Consider the following 5,847-nt stretch of genomic DNA (forward strand, 5'->3'; position numbering starts at 1 on the left):
CCCCTAATTGATTTAGACAGCACAAGCGCACTTAACAGTCAAGTTTCTTCTTCCATGCCATATTAGAGAAAGAGTGTATTTTTGCTTGCCATCTTTAGGTTATGGTAATGTTTCCTATTCTATTTATCATTGTTGAATGAATTTAAATGTTGAGATTTGCGTATATCTACCACACAGATCTCAAAATTAAACACATCTAATGGTGATAAAAAATGTGATGAGCATCACTATCACTTGAGAGTGGTAAGCAAAAATATTACTTTAAAGAAAAACTTCAATTAGTGAATAAAATACTCAAATTAGCAGAGAAACCTCCAACACATCTTTAATTTCTATCGAGGAAACAGTGCATATATTTCCAGTCTAAATTTAGACAAATATTGGTAAAAACTAATAGTAATGCTCTTTGAATTATACTCGAGTTTTATTTTCATTAGGATGAATTGTCGACTCAGTTCCTAAATTATCACTTGAGTGAAAATTAGATCTGTAAATTATTTTTTTGGGTAAAATCAAATGAATTGACGAAAAATTGACCAAGTGTATCTGTTGACCCTAAAAACTACCAAGCCTACGTGGTGCACATGTTGAGTAATTAATAAGCTAACTACGTCCTTTGGTTATGTGCAGGGCATGCCAACTTGACAGCCGAGCTCGGTTGGTGAGTAAAATATGTGGATGTGGCATTGAGCGCGCTGCTGACTTCTTGATCTTGCGACTGCGGCCGAGGAAGGAACACGTCTCGGCCTTCGGGTTCTAGAGCCTAAAGACAAGGCTGCTAGTTCTGCGAAGTTCAATATCAAATTCGGCTTTCAATGTGCCGAATATAGTAACTTGTAACACCTCACTTTGCCGAGAAGGCTAGTGAGATGACCTGTGTCAATAAGGATTCGAAAATCCTTCTCGACCGAGACTTGGATAGATAACCAGTTAGTCTCGACGCAGTGCTGTTTATCCAAACTGAAGGTGCTTCACGGTCGGCTGACTCTATGGCAACAATGTTGTTCTACGACAACAATTTCATAAATAATGTCTAGTTATCGGTCCACTTTCCTAAATAGTACTTAGTTCTTGACCATATTTCATAAATAGTGTCTAGCTCTTGGTCCAATTTCATAAATAGTGTATAGTCCACTTTCATAAATAGTTTCCACCTATTGGTTTAGCTTTAGAAATAGTGCCTAATTCTTGGTTTCATTTCATAAATAGTGTCTACTTATTGGTTTAGTTTCATAAATAGTGTCTAGTTATTGGTCAAATTTTATAAATAGTGTCTAATTTTTTGTTCTGTTTCTTAAGGTTTGAAACTTATACCTATCCATTGGGTCGAAAACAATGAACCCATAAGTGATCCTTTAGATTAAAATCTTGAGAAGATTATGCCCTCAGTAATTACATCACGTGTTATTATATAAGCGGTGAGAAATTTTATTTTTTATGTTGTTAATTTTTTTAACACAAGAATCTCACCATTTGTATAGAGACACATGGTGTACCACCTGTGTTCTGGGCACATTGAAAAATCTCTCGTCATTTTGATTACTATTGGGAAACAACACTACAAAAATAAAACTAGGAAATGTAATTTAATTTGAAGTCTCTCTTATTTTAAGCAAAAAAAAAAAAAAATCTCTTAATGATAGCTGACAACGGAAGAAAAAAGAATGGAAAGGGGGGAGGGGGTGCGGGGGTTATGCAAGCCCAGCGCAAGTGGTGTTTTTTTATGTTTTATTTATTTTTTATTATTTTATCCTTATCATTAAATAAAGTTAGTATATGATTTTTTATTAAAATGCAAATATTTGAAACCTTTTTCATTAGTTTTTCTTATAATATTAGGATGTAATTAGTGTTGCAGTCATATTTAGAATAGGAATGTGATTGTGTAAATCCTAGGGAATCTGGGAAAGTATCTTATATTCCTATTAGGATTAAATTACCTATTAAATATTGTAATCCTAAAGGGAAAGGTTTTACCCTTCCTACTACTATAAATAAAGGCATAATGGGTGAATCAAACACACCTCACAATTAAATCAATCTCTCTTCTCTCTAATAGTGGCTGGCTCCCTCGCTCTCTCTAAACCCTAGATCGTTAAATCAAATAGGCCTACAACACGTTATCAGCATGCTCTTACCAGAAGCTTAGGAATTGAAGCATCGTATGAGGAGGCTATCATCCACTAAATTCAAAGGCTTATTCGTTTTCAGCTAATCAGGTACGCTTAAAATAAAAGAAGATATTTGAAACGTCCACGAAGCATGAAAACATTCCCCATGATGCATGAACCCTTATATGCTTATATTTTCCTTTCGATATATATATTGTATATGTTTATATATTTGTCAATATATATATATATTTGTTTCATGCATCGCACAATTAAATTGTTATGTGGAATTTGTGAGTCAAATTATATAAAATAAATTAGAAGCATATTTAGGGTTTTCCTAAACCCTATGGGATTTTGAAAAAAAAGAATGGATTTTGAACATAATTTGGCACCACCCTTACAGCATAACACCAGCAATAGACCTCCAGGCCTTCGGCCTGCTTGAGTGGAATAGACCTGCAGCCCTAGCTCCCTCTCTGTGAAGGCTTGCAACCTTCATGGACCTAAACCAAACCCACGACAAGCTTTGTTTGTTGGGTTCTTGTCCCGCACACACCTAGACCCGTAGACCTGCTACCTCTGGTGTCAGCCCACTTGATTGGGCCTTGTTTCCTTGCAGCCCGCAACAAAGGAAGCCAGCCTATGCGGCTAGGCTCCTATACGCACGCACATGCCAGCCCATGGGGTTGGGTTTGTCCACTTGTGTATCACTCATAAGGCCAGCACCTGCTGGGCTTTATCCCATGCACTCCCTCGGCCCAAGTATGACACCCAGCTACGGCTGGGGCTTCTTCCGCCCACCCCGTGGCCTGCAGCCACCCCCTAAGCCTTTTTTGGGGCATGCCTCTTACTCTAGGCACCCAACCCGAGCCCAATTATGTTTTAGGGCATTTTTTTCGACCCACATGCTATTATTTTAGCTTTCTAAATAAATCAACTCGTATGTTAAACTTATTTAGCTTCTACAATCAACCCCGTATGGCCTGATTTATTTAATTAATTAAAATGATCTGCAGTCCATTAATCTGATAATGAATCCAAAATTATTGACATGAAGATCACTTTTGGACATTAACGATTCAATAATTTATTTTTATACTTTGAACCATCACATACTTTCGTAGTAACAAAGCTCTCACACTTGAGTTCCCGAAGAACCTCAAATCCACTACACTTAGTTAGTATATTGCATTATGTGTTTCTTGTAGGAACCTCTTATTATGAACTAATTGTTCATAAAACTAAATTGAACCTGTAGTTTCAAATTTAGTGCCTTTGAAACCCGAAGTTTTCATTCAAAACATACCACATGAAACCCGTAGTTTTCATGCATAAATTAAACCACTACATGTCTATAGAACCTGTATGTTCTACGATATATGTCTATGGATTACCATATGACTAATCACGTTTTCTCCCTCCGTTTTAGGGACATGTCGAACTTGAACAAGCTTGATTTCTCCGCTCTAGAAGTCTCTGGAATAAACTATCTGAAGTGGGTTCAAGACGTGAAGCTCCATCTCACTGCAAAGGGTATTAGAGCCACCATCGAGGCACCTATCGCCGACAAACCTGTTGGCAAAGCTCAGAAGGCTACTGCAATGATCTTCATCCGAAGACACATTCATGATGCACTGTAAACTGAGTATCTCACTGAGGAGGACCCACACACCCTCTAGCTTGCTCTGGCCGTCCATTTCGATCATCAGAAAGACATATACATGCCTGAAGCGTATGCACCTATTCTAGCAGCCATAAACGACGAAAGAACCGTCGTGGCCATGGCAATGGGCGGCAAGCCCAACCACGGGCCCAAGGTCAACAGAGTGCCGCACCTAAGGGAAGAAATGTGACCCAGCAGCGTCCACCACTCGCCCCTAAGGTCCTAAACTTCAAGAACAAGGGCAAAGTTTTCGTTCAGGCTGCTTCTACTGAAATGGACATGTGCTATCGCTGTGGATCAAGGGATCATTGGTCACGCGTATGCTGAGCTTCCCCTGAGGCTATTCCTAAATATCATTCTCATCGTGAGTCTAACTTTGCACATGTGGATCATCAGGAAGATGCAACTACATCAATGGAGATATCGGATTTTCAGGAGGCGTCAACACCTATGGATGAATAAAATAGACATGTATTTAAGGTGTTTACCCCTAGTGGCCAAACCCACTAGGAGTGGCCAGCCCTACCCCCTATTTTGCTAGGTTTATGGTTTAATTATGAACAATTTTTCTAAGTATTTGGAATAATTTGTTTGGTTTTGATTTGTTTTGAATTATGGATTGTTATTTGAATGGATATTATTTTCTCAAATTGCTTAATTAAATGAATGGATTTATATTTATACATGTGACCAATTCAATCAATTTATTTCTAGGTATGTCTAATGGGGAAGTTAGTTGTCTGGTAGATAGTGCAACCACGCACACCATCTTGCTTAAACGACACTATTTTACTAACTTCATACCTAAGAAAACTCCTTTGACAACTCTCTCAGGCTTATCCAACCTGATTGAAGGATATGGAAAGACACGTATCATGTTGTCTAATGGTACAATTCTGACCATTAAAGAGGCACTCTATTCTCCACGTTCCAGAAGAACGTTGCTTAGTTTTAAAGATATTCGAGATAATCAATATCATCTTGAAACCACTGAAGATCATGGTTCTGAATTTCTTTGTATCACTTCGTATGAATATGGCCAAAAGCATATTCACAAGAAGTTGGAACGCTTGCTAAGTGGGTTGTACATCACAACCATTCGTGGCATAGAAGCCCATAGTGTGGCCGGCCCTATGCCTGAGTTCCCGGACACTTTGTTGCTTTGGTATGATCCTTTGGGACATCCTGGACGTGACATGATGCGCCATATCCTCAAATCTTCACACGGGTATAAGTTACATCCCTATGTTAGACTCCTACCATGCAAAGCGTGTTCTTTAGGGAAGTTGAATACTCAACCCTCATATACAAAGATTATTCATGACCCCCCTAAATTTCTTCAGAGGATTCAATGGGACATTTGTGGACCAATCCAACCAACCTATGGACCATTTAGATACTTTATGGTGTTGGTTGATGCATCGACAAGATGGTCACATGTTTGCTTGTTGTCCACATGCAACGCCGCGTTTGCTAAACTTCTAGCTCAAATCATTAAGCTAAGGGCTTACCACCCTGATTATCCAATCAAGTCGATTCGACTGGATAAGGCTGAAGAGTTTACGTCACAGACTTTTGACGATTATTGCATGTCAGTAGGGATTAATGTGGAACATCCTGTGCCCAATGTTCACATCCAAAACGGCTTGGCAGAAGCTTTCATAAAGCACCTTCAATTGATAGCTCGGACTTTGGTTATAAGAACCAAACTGCCGGTATCTGCCTGGGGCTATACAATATTGCACGCAGCTTTGTTGGTCCGCCTGAGGCCCACTGCTATCCAACCACATTCACCGTTACAGTTGGTCACTAGATACGAGCCTGACGTCTCGCATTTACAGGTGTTTGGGTGCGCTATTTATGTGCCAATAGCGTCGCCGCTACGTACCAAAATGGATCCTTAAAGAAAAATAGGAATCTATGTCGGTTATGATTCGCCATCAATTGTTTGCTACTTATAACCCTTGACAGAATGTCTCTTTACCGCACGTTTTATGGATTGTCACTTTGATAAGACAGTATTCCCGTCGTTAGTGGGAGATAAGCATGCTAACATTCTCGTAGAACGCC

This window comes from Malus domestica, chromosome 09 (assembly GCF_042453785.1).
Source record: "Malus domestica chromosome 09, GDT2T_hap1".
Classification (NCBI taxonomy): domain Eukaryota; kingdom Viridiplantae; phylum Streptophyta; class Magnoliopsida; order Rosales; family Rosaceae; genus Malus; species Malus domestica.